We start from the raw sequence: 25,811 nt of genomic DNA, 5'->3' as shown, positions 1-25,811 counted from the left end.
TCCCTTCCAACCCAACCCATTCTAAGATTTTTATGATATGGACTTATTTGAACATAGGCCTTCTAGACCTAATAGTTTACATAAAATTTTGTGGGTTTCAACAGGGACATTCCTCAGGACAAGAGTGGAATAGTGGAAAAATGTAGAGTTAGGAGAATGATTCTCCAACATTTTCACTTGCCTCTTGAATCTCTGAATTCCATATTTTCCCTAAAAATCGTCTGATTTCTAGAAAATTTATAAGTAACTTTCACTGTCTTTTTTTAAAACTAGCTACCAAAGAAAAGTTCTGAAACCCACTTCCACAGAAAGTAGTATAGGAGGAAGCTCTATGGGATATTCTTGCTCTTTGATGTAGCATAATATCCTTTCTCAACCAAGGCAACAGGAAAGATCCATATGTGATGGGGATTTTGTATCAAGCCATTAAAATTCAGTGGGAACTGTCATCACAACCTTAGATTTTGCTGCTCAGGAGAAAGCACTGGTGATGAAACTGGAAATCTTGCAGCCACCTAGTGCATCTCATTAAAAGATTTATGTTTTTTCCTCTTGTCAGTTTTAGTCCACAGGGCAAGTTTAAAGCAAACTCTCCACATGTCCTAGCTAAGATAGGACTTCAGGAAATAATCCTGATCATGAACTGGCTAAGAAGACATTATCCACATTATTTTTGGGATGCCTTTCGATGTACGAGGCACAATCTTATCATTAAACTTCTCTCTGGTAGTGGAGAATGAAAACATCTGTAGACTGTGATGTATTAAAGATGTACCTTATATTAGAGTCATCCATAATTAATGCAGACATTCCAATAAATAATACAGTGTCAGGTCCTTTGGATTATTGAGTGTTCTCCACTGTGCTCACACACTTATGCGGTGGCAGTAATATTGAGCAAGTTTCCTCACCTAATTAAACCCTGCTCCCTACTATGTGTTTAAATAACATTAAGGTTTTGTCACAAAGCTAAAAGAGTAAATTCAAAGGTAAGGCTGATATCTTTGTCCTCAGCTTATAAGTCATGTATTGATGGCTGCTTCCATTTTTTCCCCATATATATATATGCATTGATACATATTTTCATTGATTTTTTTTTACCCCTTACACTGAATTTGTAGCCTTAACACTTTAAAATTAGGTGTAATACTATTAATATTTTAAAGAGATTCTTTTCTCAAGAGCCTGGAATTGCTCTGAATAGCTCAAATAAATCTGTATTTGGGTTAAGTAATATATAATTTTCACTGAACACATATATTTGTTAACATATTTGAAAATGGGACTTGTATTGACCCAAGAATCCTGGGAAGGTGCAAAGAAACCACTATATATTTTTCATTGGTTCAGTATTCAGGCATTTGCCATTAAAATGCATAAGCTGTATCCCCAAAACTGAAGCCAGCTACTTCAGAGACATAAGATTCCACCGAGGGAATAGGTATTTATGCTTTAAAAACATATTTTAATTTCCCAATTGATCATAATAGCTCATGCATAAAAGCAAGAGATTTTGGGATTTCTATTACTTTAAAATTGGGCATTAAAATTCATTTGGCAGAAGATGCTTTTTTTTTTTTTACCTTTCCAGAAATAAGATCTTCTCTGCAGGATCTGATTCTGGAATGAGATCTCTGATAGAGGAGGCATCATTCACAACCTCTAGTTACTAGAGGATTGATGATGAATGTGCTGCTGGAGCTCCCTATGAGCTCCATTCTGCATCCTTGACTCAAGCCAGTAATCCCTGTCTAAGCCAGTTGTCTCTTTGACCTCTCTGGACCTGAGCACACTAGAGAAGGGAGGAGGGTCAGGCTGTAAAAGACTAGTATTCTCTTAAATGAGGGACCTCATCCTAAAATCACCTTAAATCAATGGAATTCTTTCCCTGAAACTCAAAGAAAAATGCCCTAAGCAAATATTTGGATTTGTGTTGTGCCTAAAATATAAGAAGAATAAAAGGTAAAATAAGAATGTAATAATGTTGGCCTAGAAAATGTCTTTAATTTAAAATGTTAGTTATGTTGTCTGAAAACTGAAAAATATGTATTTTTGAGAATGAGGAGAAAATTTCCTTCCTTCCTTCCATCCTCCCTTCCTTCTTTTCTTCCTTCCTTCCTTCCTTCTGTCCTCCCTCCCTTCCTTCCTTCCCACAATCCCTCCTATATAGCAATACCATCATATATATATGGGTATATATATATATATATATATATATATGGGTATATATATATATGTACATATATGTTCTGTGGACAGACTAATTACTCAGTTTCTGAACTGTGAATTAAAGTGTGATTTTCAGCAGTAATTCCCCTCAGTTTGTGTTGTCTGGCTGTTCTGAAATGATTATTTGCAGCCCAGTGAACAAAACATAGACAATCACCAGTTTTTGATTATACAATAAAATGTCTGCCACTGAAGTACAACATTTTCAGCAGTTTAAAGACAATGGGCTGTATCTTTCTGACACCATCAGCAAAGTGCTGAAACAAATGCTTAACCCTATTTCTAGAGTGGAAAAAAAATTTCAAGGAAGTGCATTTAACACCAGTAAGCAATATTCATTCAGGATGGAAACAAAAACTGGTATTCAGATTGGCAGAGACCAGGATATAACTTTGGTTTGTATGTTTTAGGGGCAAGGTACACTGACCATGTATTAAACGATGGTCAAATGAATATATTTTTTATCATAAAAAGACTGAAAATTGCTATTTCTAACAATGCTTTAGTACATTTTTCTATTTCCTTAATGAAACAAATATGTGACAACAATAAAGACCTTGACTATTTCTCCCTGTAAGCATATATCACACATATATACATCATGGAGATACATCATGTATTTTTCTATATATATATATGATAGTGAAAGAAAGATTTTACAGTAATTTTCACAGCTATTTTATATCTTAGTTTTAAAGAAATCAACACAATAATTGAGTCACCTCCCGTTTGAATCAGCTGAACCTCTGGTCTGCTATTGTGAAATACAGAAACACACTTATGCACATGCAATTCCTTACCACGTTCCTGGGAAATGCTGAGGTGTTGTTAGCAATCCCACCTGCCTGCAGAGATACAAGTGCACAGTCTAGACTTTGCACCCACACTCATATCCCTCCAGAATCCTGTTTTGGCTGTTGTGCATCCCAAAGTGTGTAGGAAGGGGATATATTTCCCTCAGCTGGAAATATGAACATTTGGTTTCCATATGACCTTAACCCTGACCCTAAATTTGCAACCTTTAAGGATTAGCTTAAACAGAAGATCAATTTTGTTTACAGTGATGAACATTGATTTCTTGCCCTGCAGTGCATGACATTGGCCTGGCTATTAACAGAGGAGAAAATATTATTCCCTATGGTTGGGAAGTTCTATACATAAAAAGAAGATGTATATCATAGGATCATAAAACAGTTTGGGATGGAAGGGACCCTTAAAGATCATCTTGTCCAACCTCCCTGCAATGAGCAGGAACATCTCCAACTAGACCAGGTTGCTCAGAGCCCCATTCAACTTGACATTGAATGTTTCCAGGGATGGGGCATCCACCACCTCTCTGGACAACCTGTGCCAGTATTTCACCCCCCTCATCATACAAAAATTCATCCTTATCTGGTCTGAATCTGTATAAATGTGTGTGTATGTATTTATATATATATATATATTTAGATGCATACATGGAATGTTGTCATCACCTTAATACCTGCTGCCCTGCAGGATGGGCTTCTAAAATGAAAAGTTACTTTACTTTATTGTCTTCAAAGAGCCCCCCTGAGCCAGGTTAGTTGTTTGTAGTAACCCAGGGGAGGAAGAAAGCCTGTTTAGTATCCCTCTTCTTTCTTGCAGCCAGAAGCAGGCTGCGATGTGCCCCCCCCTCCCCTCTCCCTCCCCCGGCTGCGGGGTGAGTCCCCCCTGCAGCCCCGCCGGCGGGAGCTGTCCATTCAGCACCCGCCCGCCAAAAACAACAAAAGCAGGGAAATATTAATTAATTAAAAGAGGGGGGGGAGAGCTAAAAAAAAAAAAAAAAAAAAAAGCCAATCTGCTCAATCCTCTGCCTGCAGGCAGACTCTAACGGAAACCACATATGCTTTGCCTCTCCCTATAAGAAATCTTCATTGGGGCATTAAAATACTTAAAAGGATTAGTCGTTAAATACTTGTACATTTGGTTTAATTCACTAGAAACGCTATGTCACAGGGTTACATCAGAAAGCTAGAGAGTTTTAATCTCACTTGCAGTATTTACCTAGATGTTTTATTCCTTCTGCTGCTTGTTACAGGGATAATATTAATATCCTACTTGTCCAGAGGGAAGAAGTTAAAAAAAAAAAAAAAAGAAAAAAAAAAAAGAACTGTCTGCTGTCTGATGGTATAAAAATATCAAAGAGACTTTTAAGGTAAAACAAAACAAAACAGCATGAATTGGAGCGTGGCATTCCTTCCCACTGCCTGTTGCTTATTTCTGATTTTGATGATGGAGGTGTACGGAGCTGTTGTTTTAGGAAAACAGAATAACTTAGTAGATTGCACAGGTTATGGGACATGGGAGATGGTGACTTTGTTTCAAGCAATCTCCTTTTTCTAGCCTCAGTGTCCCTATGCGACAGGTATGCAGCTCCTTTGTAACTCCTCTTTCAGTGTAGCAGCTAAAATTTTGGCAAGGCTCCAGAAGAAATTGTTTTCAACTAGGTAAAGACATAGGGATCATAAATCTGATGAAGGTTGCACAGAGATGATTTACTATGAACTTTTCAATGTGGAAGGCAACAGATCTGTAGGAGGACATCCTCGTGAGACTTGGTTGTTTTTGTGACCAGTGACAGAGAAAGGATGGTTAGACCATAAAGCTTTGCTCAATTTGTAGAGGTTTCTGCACTGACATTCTTCCTACAGGCTTCCTTTTGCAACCAAAAAGACTTCAAGTAATGAGATATCACTGAAATAGTTTGTTCTTCAAATCAAGAGTTTATTCATATTCTGAGATGTTTAGGTGAAACAAACAAACAAAAAAATAATTAAGAGTGAGATTCTGGTCCCATTTAAGTAAATGAGTGTATTGCTATAAATTTCAGTTAACTTCATAAGAAAAAACTCAGTGGAGCTACATACATTTAGTATTTTCAAGAAAGAATGCCTGAATCTTTCATAGAAAAGGAAGAAGGGATTGAGACAAATTCCATCAAGTTCTTTGTTTGCTCTGCAGTGTCAGAAAGCAGAATGACCCATAACCAACTATATTCATTGTATCAATGGAGTTATCACTGTTAGGATTAGTCTCACTGGAACATCTGCTGTGACTTCAGCAAGGTACAACCCAATCTCATGGTACTTCCTCTTGGCCACCATCCTGAGTCAGGCAATCTGCAGAAACACAAACACAGACAGCCCTGTCAAAAAATGTAGTAAAAGTAGTGTCAATGCCTGTGTGTAGAGCTACAGAACAAAAATTGCAATGCACCCTCCTCTTCCCCAAAATACACACGTATCTGCCAATAATCTGAAATATAATTTCAGCCCTGAGATTTAATCTGAGATGTTATCCATCTGAGACAGCAGTGAAGTGTGGGGTGAGGCCTGGGTAAGACTCCTCAAATTAGGCACTGAGTTGTTTTGGATTCAGAGAGAACATCCTTTCTATGATTGCCAAATCATTCTCCTTTCAAACTCTGGAACAGGAGCATTCCTGGGAGTTGGTCAGAAGTCTTTCTGTGTTTCTGAATGATATAAGAAGCATAAGGAATACCATTCCCTACACAGTGACTCAGAAGACAATTTTTTGCCTCTTTTAATTTTTAAATATTTATTTATTTGTGCAACCCCTCCATCTGGTTTAGGGTTTTTTACCTCCCAGACCTCTCAGCCTAATTTAATTTTTGGGGGTGTCTGAATATCACCCTGCCCTTGACACAAAGAGCATTTTTTGTGTGAGTCTTTGTGCCTTGTTGTGCTTTTTTTCCCCGCTCAAAAGCAGAGAATAGTTTCTTGTATTCAAAGCATAAACGCAGCTGCCCATGAGACTGCTTGGATGAGGACTAGATAAGAGAGTTACATTAGGGCAGAAATTCGGGTCACATCATATCAAACTGAAAGCATGAGGCCAAAGATAGGCTTGGCTAATAATGCTCATACAGAATCATTTAAAATGGGAAAACTTCTGCCATATAAGAGACCTCCTTTCAATCTCAAGTCTATGCAGGTATTTTCAATAGGGTTGTGTCACTGCTTGCTAAAATGCAATGCATTTGCATCTTCTTTGCATTATTTATTGTTATCCTGCAGGCTGGATTGTCACACTAATCATGATTTATGTCACTGAATTTTATCGGCTTCTGCTAGACTATATTTTCAAGTGGTGCCCCTGGACTTTAGGAACAGAAATGTCAGTGCAAGTCTTTTACACCTGTTACACAGCAGAGGTGGATGCTGCTTGTTGTCAGTCATGCAGAAAAATGTCTCTCCTTCAGTAGCAGCTCCTGGTGTTGTGACCTTACCACATCCTTAGCAGAGAGACTCTTTAATGCTTTCAAAGCCTTTAGAACCATGTCACAGGAACACTTTATAAGTTTATGCTTGACAGACCAAGGGGAGAATTTTCCAATCCACTGTGATGTCTGCTGCAATATGTGACACAGGAGGCACTGCCTGTGGTTAGAGGACAGTGGATGGTTGGGGAGGGAGTTGGGAAAGGTTTTGGGCTGTGTGTGGAAGATCACTCCTTGCATCTTCTTTTGACTTTCTGTGTCACCTTGGACAAATCACCTACCAAGTTATTGCTGTGTCCCTCATATTTTGCAAGTGTAACATAACTGTTTCTTCTTTTATTTTTATGTCTTACCTATCTGCAATATTAGATCCTCAGGGTGAAGACTGAGTCTTGCAGAGTGACTGTCTGCTGCTTGAGAGAATGGAAACCTTGATTTGAACTTGAAGTCAAAATCAAAATACAAAACCTTTAAGTTTTGCATATTCTTTGGGAAAATTGCAACATACAGGATGAAACTTTGAATCATGAGGGCTTGCTTAAAGATTTGTTCCAATTTAACTTTTTCTGAGAGGCTTTGATGTGTCACAGCCTGCCTGTAGGCCCACGTAAAGACCATGAACCTGATGCTCTGATTGGAAAATAAGGACACTCCACGGCTTGAAAAGGTGAAATGTGGAAACCAATGGAAGATTTGGACTTTCTTGGCTGGTCTACACTAGTAAATGAAATACTGCACAGTAGGTGTGGTTATTTAAACTAGATATGGAGGGGACAAGGCAACAATATCAGGTTTGCCCATGACAAACTGTGGGATGATAGGCAAAGGTTAGAAGGATGGGGTCCTATTGAGGGCACTGAGCTTGTTGCTCTGAAATGTGCTGGCTACACTGTAACACATAAGTCTTACAGACATGAACCGGGCAATAGGAGCCCACAGGGAAATATCTCAAAGAAATTAAGGAGTGTTCCTTTAGGAAGGTGATACAGTTGACAGACCAGCTGAAGGACCTCTACCTCATCTGCCTGGATTTCTGTAAGACCTCTGACATGGTTCCCCACAACACCCTTCCCTAAGGTTTGATAGATGGACTGTTCAGTGGATGAGGAATTGGTTAGACAACCACATCCAGAGGGTAGGATGACTCAGAGTGCCAAGGGACATCAGTGACAGGTAATGTCCCTCAGGGGTCCATACTGGGACCAGTGTCATTTAATATCTTCATCAGTGACCCAGACAGAGGAATCAAATACTCCCACAGCATTTTGACAGTGACACCAAGCTGAGTGGTGCAGCTGACACTCCTGAAGGATGGGATGCCATCCAGAGAGACCTGGGTGAACTTGAGGACTGGGCCCGTGGGAACCTCACGGAGTTCAGTGAGAACTCACTTTTATTTCTTTTAGCCACCAGGAGAGCAAATGCTCTGATGAGAAATGGGAGGAACAAGTGTTAAAATGCCACATGGTCTGTGGAGTCGCATTTTTTTCCATAAGTGGATGATCTAGGACACTTTTCTTAAATAACAGCACTCTAACCTGGGGTACCAGATATACCATCGGTGTAAATCAGCACAACTCTCAAAGGACATGTGTTGATTTTACACCCACTGGACATGTGGCTCAGCCAGTCTGTGATTTTTAGCACTTAGTTTTCTTCATGAACAGAAAATAACATTATCATTTGCCAGTGATAAGGATATCTTTAATCAAGAACTAGGACCTACTGTGCTGCTAAGTGCCAAAAAGACAGTCCTTAATTTAGAAATGTCTTGGTGTAGCATAAAAGGACTCCATGAATGCAGAAAACTGAAGGAATAAAACAAAGTGATAAATCAAAACTGTTTCAGTGTTCAATTTTATGTGGACATGATTTGCTCAGGGATATGACAGTGAATTAGGATAATTATTTTTTTCTTAAATATATATTCAACTACAAATGTTATTGTGGAGCCGAATTCTGGTCTCATTTCCATCAGTAGGAACAAAGAGTAGGTCAATGGAGCTGTGCTATCACAAAGCTAAGATGTGTATCCTGACAATTATTCTTGAACAGATATAGAATAGCAGAGTTATTGGTTTGATGGCTCAGGTTTAAATTATTTCTGAGAATGTCCTGTGGAAGGAAAATGAATTTGAAAAGATATTGTAAAGGGAAATTCATTTACATCTTTTGTGCAGAAAGAACCTGTTGAATGACATTTAAAAGAGGATTAAAGCTGATTTCTTACAAGCAGTAGAATAATCAGATTTCTAAGCTAAAGTGGAATTAAGGTCCTTCAATTCATCTGCAAAAGTGACTGAAGTTGAATCATGGCTTGGTAATTTACATGTCATTTACAGGGGCATTCATTGTGCTTTTAGTACTGTAAATATGATCTGAACAGCTTTTGATCTTTTGCAGCATTTGCAGGAACATATTATTGTTTCTGAGAAAAAAAAAAAAGGAAGACTTTTATAAAAAAAAAAAAAACAACCCTCAACGCTTTTTTACAATGTCAAAACAAATGTGTCAACCAAATGGTAATATCTGCGCTGGTTTCATTTATCTGCACACGGCGGTTGTGAGGTTTAATGATTGTTTGTCACAAAAATACATTTTAAGAGAAGCAAGCAGATTGCTGAGTAGCAAACATGTTTGATGGAATATGTAACATTGTAAACACACTTTTGTTTCAATAGGATTTACAGAGGTTTGCAAAATGAATGTGTACATACAGAATGAGAAGTAGACAAAGCTTATATTTTCCTGCTTAAGTATTTTGCTTTCATTTGGCTTTGACAGAAGGATTCATTTGCTACCATTAAAATTCACACCTTCATAATGTTTTGTACTGGTCTAGTCTCACCTTTGAACTGGGACTAATTCTTCTGACACACATTTGACCACAGCTCCCATAGCAAGAAAACCCTCCAACATTTCCCACAACTGCCAACCTTGTTTATCTTGTCAATTCTCTCTTGAAGGGTCAGATCTTTAGCTGTACCAAAGACCAGGGAAGTCAATGAAAATATTCCCAAAAGCTTTGAATGAGACTCTGGTAGCAAAGCACCACTAACTTCAATGGAATTACACCAATTTACTCCAGCTGAGGATTTGACCTGGCATTTAATACTACACTCATCACCATTCTGTCTGAGATTCATCCTCAACAATTCTTGGAGGCACAAAAAGAGAGACGTTCTGAAACCAGAGTTTTGGCTGGGGGTAGGGCAGAAGAAGATAGTTTTTACTTAGAAAGATAATAGCTCAGTCAAATAATTTATTGAATGAACTATTGGGAAACTTTGGACATGCTTACAGGAGAATTATACTGTAGAACAAATCTCAGTTTGAAGAGCACTGTTGTCATGGATTATAGAGGAAATAGTTATAATATATATCATATGTTATTGACAACTCACTTATTCTGAGAGCAGCCAAATTAATACCTTGACACCTCTAAAAGGCTTATTTTTCTTCCATCAAATTATTGGTCTCTTGTTGTTGATTAAGATTGATGCAGGAGCCACACAAAAAAACAGAGTTTGTTGTCAGTCAGACAACATGGATAACTTTAATATTATGATTATGACTTCATTTCATGGCACGAAAGCCAATTAAAATAGTGTAATCTAATACTAAATATCTTTAAATAGCTATCTACATTCTAGTCAGTGGAAATGAACTGAAGGCTTTTGACCCTCTTCACCTGGGCACTAATTTTAAGTTCTACTGAAACACCTTTTGGAGTTTCTGAATCTTTCCATTGATGGTAGAGAGCCCAGTGAGCATATTGTATCAATTCCTTTGTTTAGGGGGCTGAAAATGAGCAGGTTGAATCCCAACAGTACTGATTTCATTTCATATTAAAAGATAATCATATTTGTAGTCTTAGGAACTATTCTGTCTCATACTGGTGGTTTCCTTTACCTGAAGAGTAGGGTGGTCAATGGATTTTGAGTTTTAAGCACCCACTAAGCCTCAGGTTCATATTCATTAACAAGGATTCATAATATGAAAACAAAGCAGTTCTAAAAATACTGGTTCTGTCCATTATATGAAGAGGCACAAGCTTCAAGTTTTGGAGTGATCTAAAAGACACATGGAGGTCAAAATCCCCTTGACATTTTTAGACTCAAAAGACTATGAAATCCTATTAGCTTTGAAACCAACACCTCATATCTGCCTTTAGATAACCTTGCTCTAGTTTAAAGAATCACAACACATCTGAAATTCATGTCAAGGTACACTGGTGTTCACACTCATATTTCACATATATCTGCCTAGGAGAGGTCTAGGTAGTTCAATTTCTTTCTCCAGTTCATGCTGTCTACCACTCCCTTCCCTCTTCCTGCAATATTTAGTGGATTTATTATCAATTTAACTATCAGATTTAGCTGTCTAAAGCTCCTCTATTTCCTGAATGATTTCTTGAGTACCTGCTCAGAACTTTATCTTCTTGAAATTTTTGTTGTCTGTTTTCTGAAAAAAAAAAAAAAACCTAACAAAAAACCCTCCAACAAAATCCACCCCTATCAAAACCTACCCCCAACAAAACCCATATTTCAGTTCATCATCTTAGAGATGCCTTTTCCTACACTATCTGTCTGTCTCTCCCCTGTGTCCTCAGGTTTCATGTCCTCCATCAGCTCACAGATGGAATCCAGCTGTGGATCCAGCATAGGATGGGTGTTTTATAATTTTTATAATAGTCATGATACTAAACACTCTCTCAGAGTTCACCAGATTGCTATGGTACCTGCACATCATCATCTTGTGCCATCCAGCCACCCATACTACAACCAGGAATTCTACATCATTTAGTTTGATGGTTAGTTCCCTCCCATGGACAATTTGCAGCTGTGCAACCTTTTCTTCTTTTCGCAAACCTGTCAAAGGCAGCAAGAATTTGTTTCAGAGATGCCATGGCTGACCATTCCTTTTACTGTCACTGATTTCACATACAAAATTTCTTCTCCCTGTCTTCTCTCCTCTTTTTCTTATTTTGCTTTCAAGATACTCTCAGATCTTATTTTTCGAAGGCAACAACCAGTCTCCTTGCATTGCTTGCTCTCTACTAAATGAGCTTTTTTGGGTTATCAGATTCTGGTAATCCACTCTCACCAACTTGGAACCATTCTGCAGATGCCCACAAGCACTGAGTACATCTCTAGGTCATGCTGTATCTATAATAAAGAACTTTCCCTTCCCCAGGAGCTGAAGGAATAAGAAAGGACAAGTGCTTGCAGCGAAGAAGAGACAATGAGACAGGAACATCCTTTGTTACCATCAGTTACCCTGTGTATGTGGGGTCTGACAGGACAGAAGAGTGTATGATATCTCCAGGCACAGACAACCCATGTACCTGACATCTGGATGTCAGGCAGGAATAAGTGAAGCAGTCAGATGGATTTAATCTTTCAGAGTTAAGAAATGAAACAAGACACAGGCACTGTTGTGTCTTCTCCCATACAGGTGTTATCTTAGAAAGAAAACTAACCCCACCTTTTCTGCTCTTTTGGCCTGAATACAGACATCTGATCTAGGACTTTCTTCATTGCAGGCTGAAGCTTGAAATGAAGGTATGGTTTGGGAACATCTTTGGATATGTCGGAAAATGTGAGTTTATGGATTTCTGTCAAAGATCTTTGTGAATGTGTGTGGTTGTCTGCATGCGTGTGTGTAAAATACTGTAATAGAACCACAAATACCTTAGTTTCCATGCTGGGGGAAACCTATAGTTAGGAATATATTCCAACCCAAACCATTCTGTGGTTCTCTGCTACTGATGATTCTGAGACAAAAGTGGTCATACACAATAAGGAAAATGTTAAATCTACGGTCTGTTTTTCTTGCTTATCCAACTTCTCTACCACGTTGGAGGAGCTGGTATTTTAGTGAACATAAATCATCAGAGGATTTGTATATCTAGTGGTTCATCTCAAGCCCATGGGCAGCTCATCTGCAACTTTTGGCTACCCCAAGAAAAACTTACACTGCTCATCTGTTTCAATGAATATTGATATGTAGCTCATATCCCTTCAGCATTTCTTCAGATCCTCAGCCCTCAAGCAAATCCCCCAAAGGAAATAATTTGCTTGGTCAGATTCCCACAGGCTTGATCTTTAGTGATGCTTGACAACTTTTGTGCCAAAAAACAGAATGTTTTTTGGTTTATTATCAGTCAGCTGAGTTTAGTTGTCAGTGACAGACAGGAGTTGTCTTGAACACCATCAGGGCCAGACTCTTGACTATTCCTATGTTTCTTCCCTGGCTGAATCCTTTTCAGCAATTTTCTTGAAGGTATTTTTGTTGGCTAGAAGAGCTAGAAATCCCCCCACTTGGTCTGCTCCATAAACCTTTGAGTTTTACACCATTTTTTGCACCATGAATGGCTCTTTTCTGCTTCTCATCTACCTTGAGCATTTGTTTAGGCGTGGGTGAGTCGGCCCTGGAAGATTCCTGTCTCAGCAATAGCTTTAGAGACATCCCACGTGCTTGCCTAGATGAAACAAAGCATCTGACTTTCAAACAGCTCCATTTATAGGGGGTGAATCCCATCCTAAGTTGGCAATTTTATGTTTTGGAAGCTGCAAATACAAAACTTTCCCCCACTTCGTCTGCTCCTAATTGTTCTTTTCACTGCTTGTTGGTACTCCGTGTTCCTCCTTGTTGCAGATGACTGCCAACAGTTTTTCATTTACCAACCAAATGGATTATGGCACCATTTCAATGGACTGATTTAATATTCTTTTTCAAGGGAAATTCTCCTACAGTTTTTGGCTTTGGTTCATCGATGTGGGGGAAATTGTCTTGTTGGTAATTATGTTTTCTATAAAGCATTTAAAGACCTTTAGAAAGAGTTGCTTGAACTGATTGTTTCTCTTATTTGTGACATTACTCAATCCATTAAAGGACTCAGGGGTGTTTAATACAGTCCTGGTTCACTTCTGCCTTGCTCTGGGTTTGCAGCACCAACACAGCTGAACAGTCATTGCGCTTACCTGAAATCAAAACAAGTGATGCTGTGGTTAAATAGAAGCACTTGGATTTAGGAAACCAGGGTCCAACTTCATCTTTGGAATAGACATTTCCAACCTATATAATTTTCCATTATATAATTTTCCAAGCCTAGGTCCTTTGCTGGTCACCAGATCTCACCCTATAAATGAATTGGCTCAATTCATGAACTGCAATTCACTGAGATCACCAGTTAGGATACAGGTCCCTCATTATTGTTGGTATCCTCGGAGACCTGTTCCAGGAGTGGAGCACCAGGAAAATTTTGCTTGAAATACTGTTTGCTTCATCTGTTGTATGTGCTACAACCACTTATTAATTCTGGTCTTTTTCTTCTGTCTCTTCCAGTAGACTGAAAATCTTGATCTCTTGAAATCAGGGCAAAACCCCTTGTTTGGAAGAATTTTCATAATTTAGGATGGGGACAATGGAAAAGGCAAAATATTAGATTTATATGTCAGTCATACTGTGATGGCCTCCAGTCTTATATACCCCTTAACAGATGAGACATCTTTCTTATTTTTTATCTTTTTATTGGAATTATTACTTAAGAATCACACAGATTCTTTTCTTTTTCACCAACAGGCACTGTAGAAACCAATTTTTTCCTCTTTGAAACTTGTAGTCATAGAACTCACATCCACAGAAATGTTGTATTTAGAGGAATATAAAAAGGAATATAAATATCTAGACTGAGTAATATCAAATCCTATTATTACTACTGTTTGTTTTGTTCTTTTAATTATCTCTTCCAAGATTAATTTGAAGTTTAGTAACTATTCCGATTCAAATTGAAATAAATTTCATTCTATGTTCAATTTACTGCTAAGTATGTTTTTTGTTGAAAGAGCTTTTCTGTAAGGAAAAGTTTCCAAGAGTAAGTGCAGAATTCTCACAATTTCTGAATATCTGAGGGACATCTATTTTCCCTCATGGGTCTCCTGTCTCCTAATTGTGTTTTGTGACTGTAATTCTCAAGTGAAAAAAACTAATATACACATATATATGCACCTATACACTTACACTACATTCTTTTCCAGCTAAGTGGGAAAGACTGATTTTATATAACTTTTAACATGATATTCCAAGCAACAAAAGTCACTGTACCTTCTATTAGTGTGCCAACAAAATTATTCTCTCCAGACTAAAGGAAGTGGCAATTCTTAACTGAGTTTGTCCTCATCTCCTTCCGTGGTAAGTGACTGGTTTCGTACATTAATTCAAAGGAAGTTTATATCACAAAAAGCCCAGAACAACCTCCTGGGTCACACCAGAATTGGTGGAAGCTGCAGCAGATCTGTTCCTTTTCCTTCCAGCTCTCATGGCAGGCTGCAGGCATAAGCAGAGAAAGTGGTTTCCTCAGGGAGCAGGTGCCAAACCTGTCTCACTTTGTGCTTTGTGACTGTGACCAGGAGTTGAGTGAACCCAGTCACAGTGGCAATAGAATATTTCTAAAACAAACCAGATTTACATTCCAAAATTCAAAATAAAGCCCCATGCTTATTACCCTGTTAGACTATTGACTATATTTTAGAAGCAATTAATTAAAATTCCTAACCTTCAGACCTATTCACCAGATAAGATGACAATTAGAATCCTTCTGTACTTGAAAAATGAGGTTATCACAGTTAATATCATGCTTATGTACTTGACCGTGTCAGGACCCAAGGTCTAATGGGGAAAAAAATGGTTTGCACAGGTGAAGTTGGAAGAATAATTTGGTTTTGAGTTGCCATTCTGAAAAGGAAAAGGATTTTTGTTTGACAATTTACCTTCCTCAATCAGAATTGGGCAGGCTTGATTAACTCCTGAAAATAGAGAAACCTGAAGATAAAAGCACTTTTTTCCATTACAAAGAGCTCATCAGCCAAATATTCAGAGTAAACTGGTTATGAGCCTTCAAGAGGTGCAACACCAACCACATCAATGGAAACAGGAGAGAAAATGTACGGCACCAACCAAATTTGTGCAATAATTAATCACAAAACACTTTGCCTTCAAACTGAACCGCAGCAATGCAGCACTGGGTGAATTTTAACCTCAGAGTCCTACTTTGCACAGAGTACTGTGAGGCTTAATTAATGTGCCTTTATATTGTGGTTGGAGATCCTCAGATAAAAGCAATGGATACAATAGTGGAAAAAATAAACAAATGAGCAGAAAGGGAAACAGGAAAATAATAAATCTCTACACGAGCTTGCCAGAGTTAAGATGCCATTATTTTAGCAGTGATTAAAGGATACAAGCTTTAAGGAACTGCAACAGTGAGCTTCCTCTGTGGCAGAACACTGTGGTTTTGTGACATAAAATAGGGCTGTTGAGTTGATTAGCAACAGTGTCCCTTAAAAAAGAAAAGAAAAAAAAAGAGCAGCAGCTTCCTATTCATATTCAGCTTAAATAATTAAAATGGTATTTACAAATGCTGCTAAGATATTTTGTTATTTCATTTGGCATGTGTTGTTCTTTTTTTTTTTTTCCATAGGGCTAATAAGTAAATTGCAAACATACATTATTCTTCACCATTCTCCACTCACTTTCCTCCCACTGGCAACCAATCTACCAGAATTTTCTTCCATTCCCATTAATTGGTCCTTAGAGAATCTCCCTTTCGTACCTTTGCAGTGACAGTCAGGGAACATTTCTTAGTAATACTGAGTCAGAAGCCCTGTGATAGCTCACAAGTCACATATTGAACTGGAGCTGTACTACTCCCTTCCATTATGTTTAATGCATGAGGCTTCTGAAATGGCATGGCTCAGGTGATGGATCATACTTTTCCTTCCAGAGTATCATGAGTTTCTCTGGTTATTTCTTTGAGATATTTATATATAATTTTTATTCCTAATGCAACGATTGCCTGGCAGTCCATATCAAGTGCAATAGCATGGAAAAGCAGAATAGCCTCATGTTTTTTGAAGCTGCAAAATCCCAATGTCTCAAGTGATCATAGCTCTACAGGGAAAAGGTAATATATAAATAAATAAAATAGCCAGCTCTCCCAGACATTCCTATTTTTAACGTGTTTGAAAATTTTGGGCTGGGAAATTTCAGTACAATATGGAATCCACAGGGTCTTGCAGAGTTTAAGTAATCCATGACATTTTTTATTTTAAATGCATATTGCTCAGCAGTGCTACGAAGTCCCAGGTGAAATCAGGTGTCTGCTGTGCACAGAAATACAGAATAAAAAATAATCTTCACTACCCCAAAGACTTCACAATGAAAAGTGTCAAGGAAAGCAATTATTCTTATTTTTCAGAGAGGAAATTAACATGCAGAATGATGAAGTGTTATTTGGAGACAACCTTCTATAAATGTCCAAGTTGTTTGTTGTGTAGATTTTAGTTAACTGGGCACTGGAAACAGTGGGGTGGTTCAGACTGGTGCAAGCTTCCTGCAGCTGCTATCAAAACACAGAGGGCAGAAACCAAGGGTGAAATTTATTCTATCCAACTGTGGGAATGGGAATAATTTTACCCTCCTCTGGGTGCACTGAATGCACAGCAGGTCTTTGCCCACTGGATTTTCAGCTGCCAGTCCAGAAAGGTGAGCGTTCAATTAAGTCCTGTCACATCTGCTGGCCCCAGACAGATGTCTGCCACCCTGCAAGGCATCTCAAATGCCACTTTGTGCTCTTTGTGTAATGGATTTTAGGACCTAAACTAAGGAAATTAGTTAGCTTAACTTCAGAACTATGGAGAGTGCCAACAGAGAGAGCTAGACACCTCCAAAGCTGGTTTGGTCCATCCTAACAGAGGTATCTGGAAAAGATGGGATGGCTCACATTCTGGAGGTACTTAGCACTGTCCACTAAGAGCAGAGGAAGGCTGGAAGCTTGTCTTACACAGGATACATATCACTGAGGTACCTAAATTCATCTGAAACCCTCCTCACATGACTGACAAAGCCCAAGCAGATAAAACTCCTTTCCATTTCTCCCTCTCCCTCTCCTACACTCAGCATTGGAGCCATGGAAGGTGACCTGAAGTTCTTATCTTAACGCATAAAAATACAGTCAGATGTTATAAAAGAGCAAAGTAGTTCTGTATATATATATAAAAAAATCTTATAATACACTTGACTCCAAATCTTTTGATTGAAGGGGCTGTAACTAACTGTATGTCTGTACAAAGTTCTCACAGTGAGGTTTCACCTTGCTAAGGCCTCTCTGCTCTCTGTAGAAGTGGTAAATAATGATACTGTTGGAAGCAATAATTTGCATTTTTTACAATAGAATGTATTTTTCTAAAAAAACATTATCAAGAACCATAGCTAGTCCACAAACAACCCAAACATGTTTATTGTTACGTATAGGAAAGGTAAGAATCTGATAGGGGACAAATATGTTCTTTCCCATCTTGCTTTCTGTGTTCTTTCTCAAGATGCATTGCAATTACTTTTAGCTTTCCTTCTACCTACAAAGGGTGCCTGGGGATGAGGTGATGAGCTCCCAGCTGTAATTTTGTTGATTGTCCCCGTGCTGAGTTTCCTTATGGATGGTGTTCAGCTGTGGATTAGTAATTCACAGAGCACTGTCTGTGTTTGGCTTCTCAAGGTGGTGAAGAAATTTCAGTGTAGTGATGTATGACCTTTTCCATCTTAATTCCTACAGGTCTTCATGCTGGGAGGCTGTCACTGAGAAAATACCCTGAGTGTGAGAGCATTGTGTGTTTAGTTTCTCTATATACAGGAAAAAAGAAAAGTTTGTGGTTTTTTTTATTTTTTTCACATGCCCTTGAAACTATTTTGCTTGGCCTAGTTGGATTTTATTTGGCACCCATACCAACATATTAAACAAAGCCAGAGTTTGTTCCTAAACACTGGAACTTGGTCATCTGTACTATTTAATTATTAATGAATCATTTTGGCCTGATCCAGCTAGCAGTCTCTGAAATAATTCCTAGGCATGGTCAAGAGTCAGCATGGCTAGAGATCATTCTCAGCAGGCAGTTTAGGTGTTGTCACTGTGTTTTAAAAGGATATGGCCAGTCAGTCTCCAGTGATCTCAAAGCCATAGAATAGAATCATAAAATCATAGAATGGTTTGGGTTGGAAGGGACCTTAAGGATCATCTCATTCCACCCCCTGCCATGGGTAGGGACACCTAACACTATCCCAGATTGCTCCAAACCCCATCCAACCTGGCCTTGGACACTTCCAGGGATGGGGCAGTCACAGCTTCTCTGGGCAACCTGTGCCAGGGCCTCACCACCCTCACAGGGAAGAATTTCTCTCATGTATATAACCTAAATTTCCCTTCTTTCAGTTTGAACCCAAACTGATAGACCCTGAGACTCTTCAGTGTATCCATAAAGAGGGAATAATTTGAAATCCAAATAAAATAAAAATAACATACTTCCCTCTTTTGTAGGCACATATCTGGAGATTATAAAGTTATGATCCATACTCAGAGTTTTAAGAGGAAAGGGGTAAATTCCCTGACAAAAGGGTGCTGGATTGACACAGGTGTCTACCAAAATTGTCCTCCTAAAGACGAATTCAGTTGAAGTCCAGGTTTGGATAAAATCCTTCCTATGCATGACAATATGATCCTTTATCAAAAGGGCTGGTCATCCATGCAGACCTGTCTGACTTGCACTGCCAGGACATTCTAGTTTCTGCAGCCAAAGGCAGCAGTATGGCCAACATCAGGATTAGTTACCTTGGCTCCCCCACTTTCAAAATCCCCAGTAACCTGGATAGTTATATGACAGATGGATTAACTTGCCTTTGGTGTGAATCTGGAGGGGTGATCCATTTTTTATCACAGGTTTATGGTGAAGTGCCTCAATCAATTACAGCTCCTCATGAATCCAATAGTTAAGAATGTCAGCTATGTTTTGAAAAAATATTTTCCCCAAGTAGTATTGTTTCCTTCTTTCCTTCGTGTTTTTCTCCTCCTTACCTCCCTGTAACAAAAAAATCAGTTATTTTTGAGTCTAAAACGTGACTTTTACAGTTTGTATAAATTAGTTCTTTCTAAATTCAAACTATTTCTGATTTTTTCACCCATATTCTATTCTATTCTATTCTATTCTATTCTATTCTATTCTATTCTATTCTATTCTATTCTATTCTCTACAACAGAGACATTTTTTTTAAAATGTCATCTATTATGATGGGAAAAGTATTTGAATTCTCCACTTTATGTGTTCAAGGTTTACAAGTTCCATCTAGTGAAGTCTTCATAGCCATTCAGGTCCCCATGTGAGTTTGGATCAGACTGTGAAGATATCTCGTTACCAACAGTGAGTAAATATTGGGTAAGATTGTCTGCAAGAGAAACTGAACATAAAAACCAAGAGAGGGGGTAGGATGAGAAAGGCTGGTGATCCTAGATGGTAGGTGTCATGGTACTCACAATTTGTCTTCAATGATTAATAATTTCCATTAAAATTATCTATAGCAGATCTACATTGGATCTGCCCTTCTTGAACTGCAGTGCTGTAAGGTATGATATGTGTAATAAGGTGAAATTTGATGTCTTAAACTTATTTGGGAAAAGTTTCCAGATCACAAAATTATTGAGGTTGGAAAATACCTCCAAGATCATTGACCAATCTCCACCTTGTCAACTACATCAAAGCACTAAGTGCCATGTCCAGTCATTTCTTGAACACCTCCAGGGATGATGACTCCACCACCTCCATGGGAAGACTATTCCAAGGCTTAACAACACTTTCTGTGAAGAAATTCTTCCATATAAACCGGTAGAAATTACCAAACCAGAACCTTTCTGAAACAGATAAACCAATAGAAATTATCACTCCTTGAAACTAATTATATGCATGCTGCAATTTTCTTTTTGAGACCATATTTTTGAGATGGAAGCTCTTGATGCTTAAACTGGGAGCTCAAGGTTAGTCATTAATGGAAAGGCATCAACAAACTGCGAGTCTCACTTCATATAACACTGTCAAGCCAAACTCATCAGGTATTCATCTAAACATGTCATGCTGACTCCTTCTAGAGCTCATGGAGAGTCCATAGGAGACTGATTCCTACCTTTCTGAGATACTCTCATGTGCTGTAGTACTGAGCTGCAATCTAGAAGAACTCCTCCCTCCAACTACAGAAGGGAATCCAGGCACTTCTATCAAGTATCTGATGATAATGGGATGTTAACAATTTATATGACTTCAAGGAAAGGCAGGGAAAGTTCACAGAGGAGAAATCCATAGGGGTTTCCTAATGTGTCAATAACACGAGTCAAGAATTTTATTGGCCATGAATTGCCAAAGAATGAGATGGTACTCAAGGGGAGTACTATCTAAGCTTGTTCCAGCTTCTGTTCTTCTCAAGGCACCTGCTTTGGGACCATTGTTTAGATACAGGTATGGAGATATATGAAGGTGGATCAGTCTCTGATCAGTCTCTATAAAACTGCTCTTTTTTTCTGATCTGAACCCACTGGTTTGTGCTGGTCCTGATATATCATATCTCATTCATTCTCTAAAGCTGAGTGATATGGGACAACACAAAGCAGTGCATCAATCATGCTACACTTTTTTGACAGTGTCTGAAATTATGACTCTTGTAACTCTTGGAGTTAGACCAATGTAGAACATGTTAGTTTAATGTTGTCTCTAGTTGCTGTTGGCCATTGTGGAAAAAGTCATTCCACTGTAAAATTGATGTGCATTTATTGCTGCTGTCTATAAGACTGTTAAATGCAAGTCTTGCCTCATTTTGTAGCATGTCTCATCTGTGGGTTGAATCATGGCTTTTTGGGGCAGGGGGGAGGAATCAGTGACTCATTGGTTTTACAGTTATTTTTCTATCTGTCAAAATATGACTCAAATGCCTCAAAATCATTAGAAAGGCACTCCAGATAGAATTAATCTAACATAATGCTGATATCTGAAATGGGAAAGTCTATCTCTAAGCTGCTCACCCTGGGCTCCTTTTGTGGTTAATGGAGAGGAATAGGTATCTTGAGGCTGTCACTGATGTCACCAAAAGTAGAGTGTTCAAGTATGTCAAATGAATCAAGCCTGAAGGTGCCTGTTTCCTTCCAGGGCAGATGTAGATGTCTCCATCAGGGAAGTCTGAACTACCCCCTGAGTGCTATTCCATCCTTCCACAGTTCAGAGGTACAAGCAATACTTGTCTAATTCACAGGCTGATTATTCTGAGTTCCACAGAGATCATAAGAACATCAGAGAGTTCTGAATGAACCTCTCCATCCCTCTCATCATGCTGTCTCTGAGAGCTGTCAAAAAGCAGATACCCAGGGAAGAGCCATAAAAACAGGGCAAAAATATCATATTTCCTCCAACTTCTTTCCCAGCCTCTAGCCATCTGTAGCTTCAGAACTTCTCTGAGCCAGACATCTTTCTCATGTGTTCAGTAATCTATGAATATGTCCCATCTCCCTCAAAGCCACTGTTAAAGACTAAACCACACAAAGTGCCCTTCAGGAAGAAGACTCCAATTTCAGTACAGTGGGAAGTCTTCTACGCTCTTTGAGATGTGACACTGCCTGTTTCATCTATTAAAAACTAACATTTTGTTTTCTGTTTTCGTGTCTCCTTTGCCACAATCACAATTTTAAAAATGTCCATCCATTTTATTCTTTAAATTCTGGCACTTATTCACAGTTGTTGATCCAAGCAACTTGCATCATGATCATGGAATCAGAGAATTACAGAATGGTTTGGGTTGGAAGAGACCATAAAGATCATTCAGTTCTGCCCCACCTGCTAAGGGCAGGGACACTTTCCACTAGACCAGGTTGCTCCAAGACCCATCCAACCTGGCCTTGAAGACTTCCAGGGATGCAGCATCCACAGTTTCTCTGAGCAACTTTTTCCAGCCTCAGTTGGACTTTAAAGCTCAGTAAAAGATGGAAAGTTAAAGAACGATGAACAACTAGGCCTAGCACGAGGAAAATTTCATGAGGATATTCTGAAGTAGAAGGAGAGTAAAAAAAATAAGTAGGAAACAGTTGAGTCACTGTGACTTGGTGAAGGGCTGAGAACAAGACCTACTTAACCCCATTGCAGAGCATGGTAATAGAGTTAGACATGATAAATCGATCATGATGGTTGTCTAGAGAATAATATATAAGAGAAATGTAAAAGTAACTTGTGTAGAACACAAGCAAGAGACAGAAAGTGAGAGAGGTAGATATTTTTGGAAATCAAGTTGAAAAAGGCTGATGCCCACGAAGAAAAAGACACTTTTTTTTTTGTGCTTATGAAGTACACTAATGTGTGTTCACTTGTGAAGAAAAGAACTACAGTGCAGCCAAGTCATGATAAAGAGGAAAGAAAGCACATAAAAAAAAAACAGCAGTAAAAAATTTGTGAAGGCCTTGTAAAGGTAAAATTAAAAAAAAAACTGAATAAATTAAGAGGGTTATTATCCACGAGGTAGTAATTCTGGGGTTTTTCCTTCTTGTCTCTTTTTGTCCCTTTATTTCTCCTGTTAAGAACCCATTTCCCACCTGTTCTACAAGTCTTCTAAGACTTGACTCCTCCTTTCTGCCCTCTTTTTGACCCAACTGAGTTCTCATGTGTCTTCTCCATCTTTGCTGATTTCCAAGTCTCTTGCTGCACCTTACAAACACCAGACCTGTCAGTCAGAGTCTGAGTGCCACATTTAAGGGCCACGAGCAAAACCTAAAACAAAAAGTGAATTGAAACCTCCACTTCATACCAATATATCATGGATAGACCTTTTCGGAAAGCTTCGTTCCACCTACTGTTTCTCTGTGTTTTGCTCTGTTCGTATTTTCATTATCTGTGGTTAGCACACAAAAGTACTGAAATCCCCCTTGAAAGCTTAATTTAACTCTGCCCTTTACTAAACACTGAGAGTGATTTTGTAAATGTTCAGAAACCACATAGAATTTAATAAAAAAAAAATGTATCTGAGTTGCAAACAAGATTTTTTAATACTTTAAATGAAGAGAATAGTTTTCTCTATTAAGAAATGTAATTTCTTCAGAATCCTACCAATTTTTCTAGCTTAATTTTAGTCTTGTTAAAATTGTTAGAGTGCTTTCACATAACATTAGAATAAGTGGCAGCAGATTTCCATTATTAATGACATATTGCAGTGAATAGCTAAAAGCAATTATTGGAAGATTGACAATGGGCAATGAAAATAAATTAGCTAATTCAAGCTACACAGCAAATACTTTCACATAACCAGAAGCATCTTCAAAACCAGGGTAGATGATCTGCAAACAGTTCAAAATTCTCCACAAATACTGTTTACAGCAGACAATGTGTTGACAATCAGACAAGACTGAGATTAAATAGGGTCTGGCCTTATTTGTTATTTTTGTTTGCCAAACATTCCTTTTATAAAATACACTATATTTGGGTTTATTTCGTTGTTCACACATCTCACATGAGTATCACTTTTTAATTAGCAACACTAATGAGAGCATATGACTCAAAAATCATATTAAACTCTTCACTGTTTAAGCGGCCCAGATTTACAAATATCTCAGCAAAACGACCATGTCATTTAACATCAAAACACCCTCATCACCTTCTCTAAAACATCTTGTCCTGAAGGAGAATGTATTTCAGCATCATATATATGAAATAACAAATAAAGAAATGTATTAAATGGAAATAAACAAACAACTGTATGTCCATGGAAAATATTTTTTACTCTCATTTCTTTTAGGTGAACTAAAGAAATATCAGCTGAGCTACATCCATAATGGCTTACATTATTCCCATCACAGAGAACTTCCTAGTGGTCCATGCTGGAAGGGACCAGCAGCATGTTTAGTTCCCAGGAAGGAAATGGTACTTCCCATATGCTGAAATATTGTTTGACTAACACAGTTCCCCCTTTGATATATAAATACAGATGTAGGAAAAGACAAAGAGGAGTCTGTGCAGAGAAGTTTTGATCTTCTTTTATCTTAGGCCCACAGAAATTGATATGAAACTTCCTCACCATTCCTGCTGAAGAACTATATTTAATGAAAGTTGAACCTCTGACACAAACTTTAGACCTCTGTCCACATATTTTGGGTCTCTGAAGTTCTGTCCACTGCCAGGAAAACAAAATCACTCCTACAGCAAGCAAAGGGTGATGATGATCTTGCTACTCTAAGTCATCTGACACCAGACATATATTAGATATATGTAACACTATCAAAGTGCTGCAGAGCTTAAATGACTATTTACTAATAAACTGTCATCCCTTTTGGAGAACAGAACATTGACAATATATATGTATATACACAAAATGCAATTTCTTCACTGAAAGAGTGGTTAAGCATTGAAACAGGCTCCCCAGGGAAGTGTTGGAGTCATCATCCCTGGAAGTGGGCAGGCAGACTTGGCACTTTTTCATGTGGTTTAGTGGGCATGGTGGTATTTGGTCTTGATGGACTTGATGAACTTGGAAGTCTTTTCCAACCTTAATGATTCTGTGATTCTGTGTTGGTTGGACATTGTAATTGCTCTCTCTTCATCTCTAAATATTCCACTTCCTTGCAACAGAAGAAAGGAATTCATTCTGCTGTACCTTTTTTTCTGGAGATAACAACGGGAGCAAAAAATGGGTCAGGGTTCCAGGTTCCCTGGCCCTGACAACATCAGCTGCAGAGAAAGCTGGACCAAAAAAACATCAGGAATAAAAAGACCAGTAAAATAATCCAACCCGTGCTGTAGTGGTAGACTGAAGAAAGCATTTTAGTGTTCCTCTAAGCTTTGGCTACACACTCTCATGTCCTTCATTCCAGCATGAACCAGGATTTGATCCTTTTGTTGTTCATGGCTCTTGAAAGCATGTCAGAACACCATATTTCAATCCTTTGCTTCTTTCAGTTCCTTGGAAAGACCTTACTCTGGCATTGCTTCATCTCCTGCTTTTTACCTCTCTTGCTCATTTGGCTTGCAGACCCCTGGAAGCAAGGGCAGTTTCTGGCTGGGTGTGCATGAAGTGTGTGGACCACTCGAGGCTCTGAATGAGACAATAAAAAGAGATAAAAGACAATAAAGAGACAATAAAAACAATCAGATAATTGACTGTTCACTTACAGTAACAGGACTGTCTAGCAAATGGGGATTTTTATACAAAAGCAGTTAAAAATGGAATTTATTTCAACTTGATCAGCAGCTTCTTCAGTTGCTCATATTTAGGTTTTCATGAAACGTGGAAGAGTTTTACAAAATGATAGAACAAAATTTAACAAAAACTAGAAGAAGTGATTCTTTATTGTTATTTCAGAAATCCATAAAATATTAGTTTTTAAACATACAATATGATGTAGATAACATTTTAGAGGAAATATCTACTTTGGTTTTCTTGATAAATAATCATAGAATCCTAGCATGGTCTGGGC

This window comes from Manacus candei, unplaced genomic scaffold (assembly GCF_025592945.1).
Source record: "Manacus candei isolate 608988 ecotype Guabito, Panama unplaced genomic scaffold, ASM2559294v1 h1tg000007l, whole genome shotgun sequence".
In the NCBI taxonomy this organism is placed as follows: domain Eukaryota; kingdom Metazoa; phylum Chordata; class Aves; order Passeriformes; family Pipridae; genus Manacus; species Manacus candei.
This window is presented reverse-complemented; position numbering follows the sequence as displayed.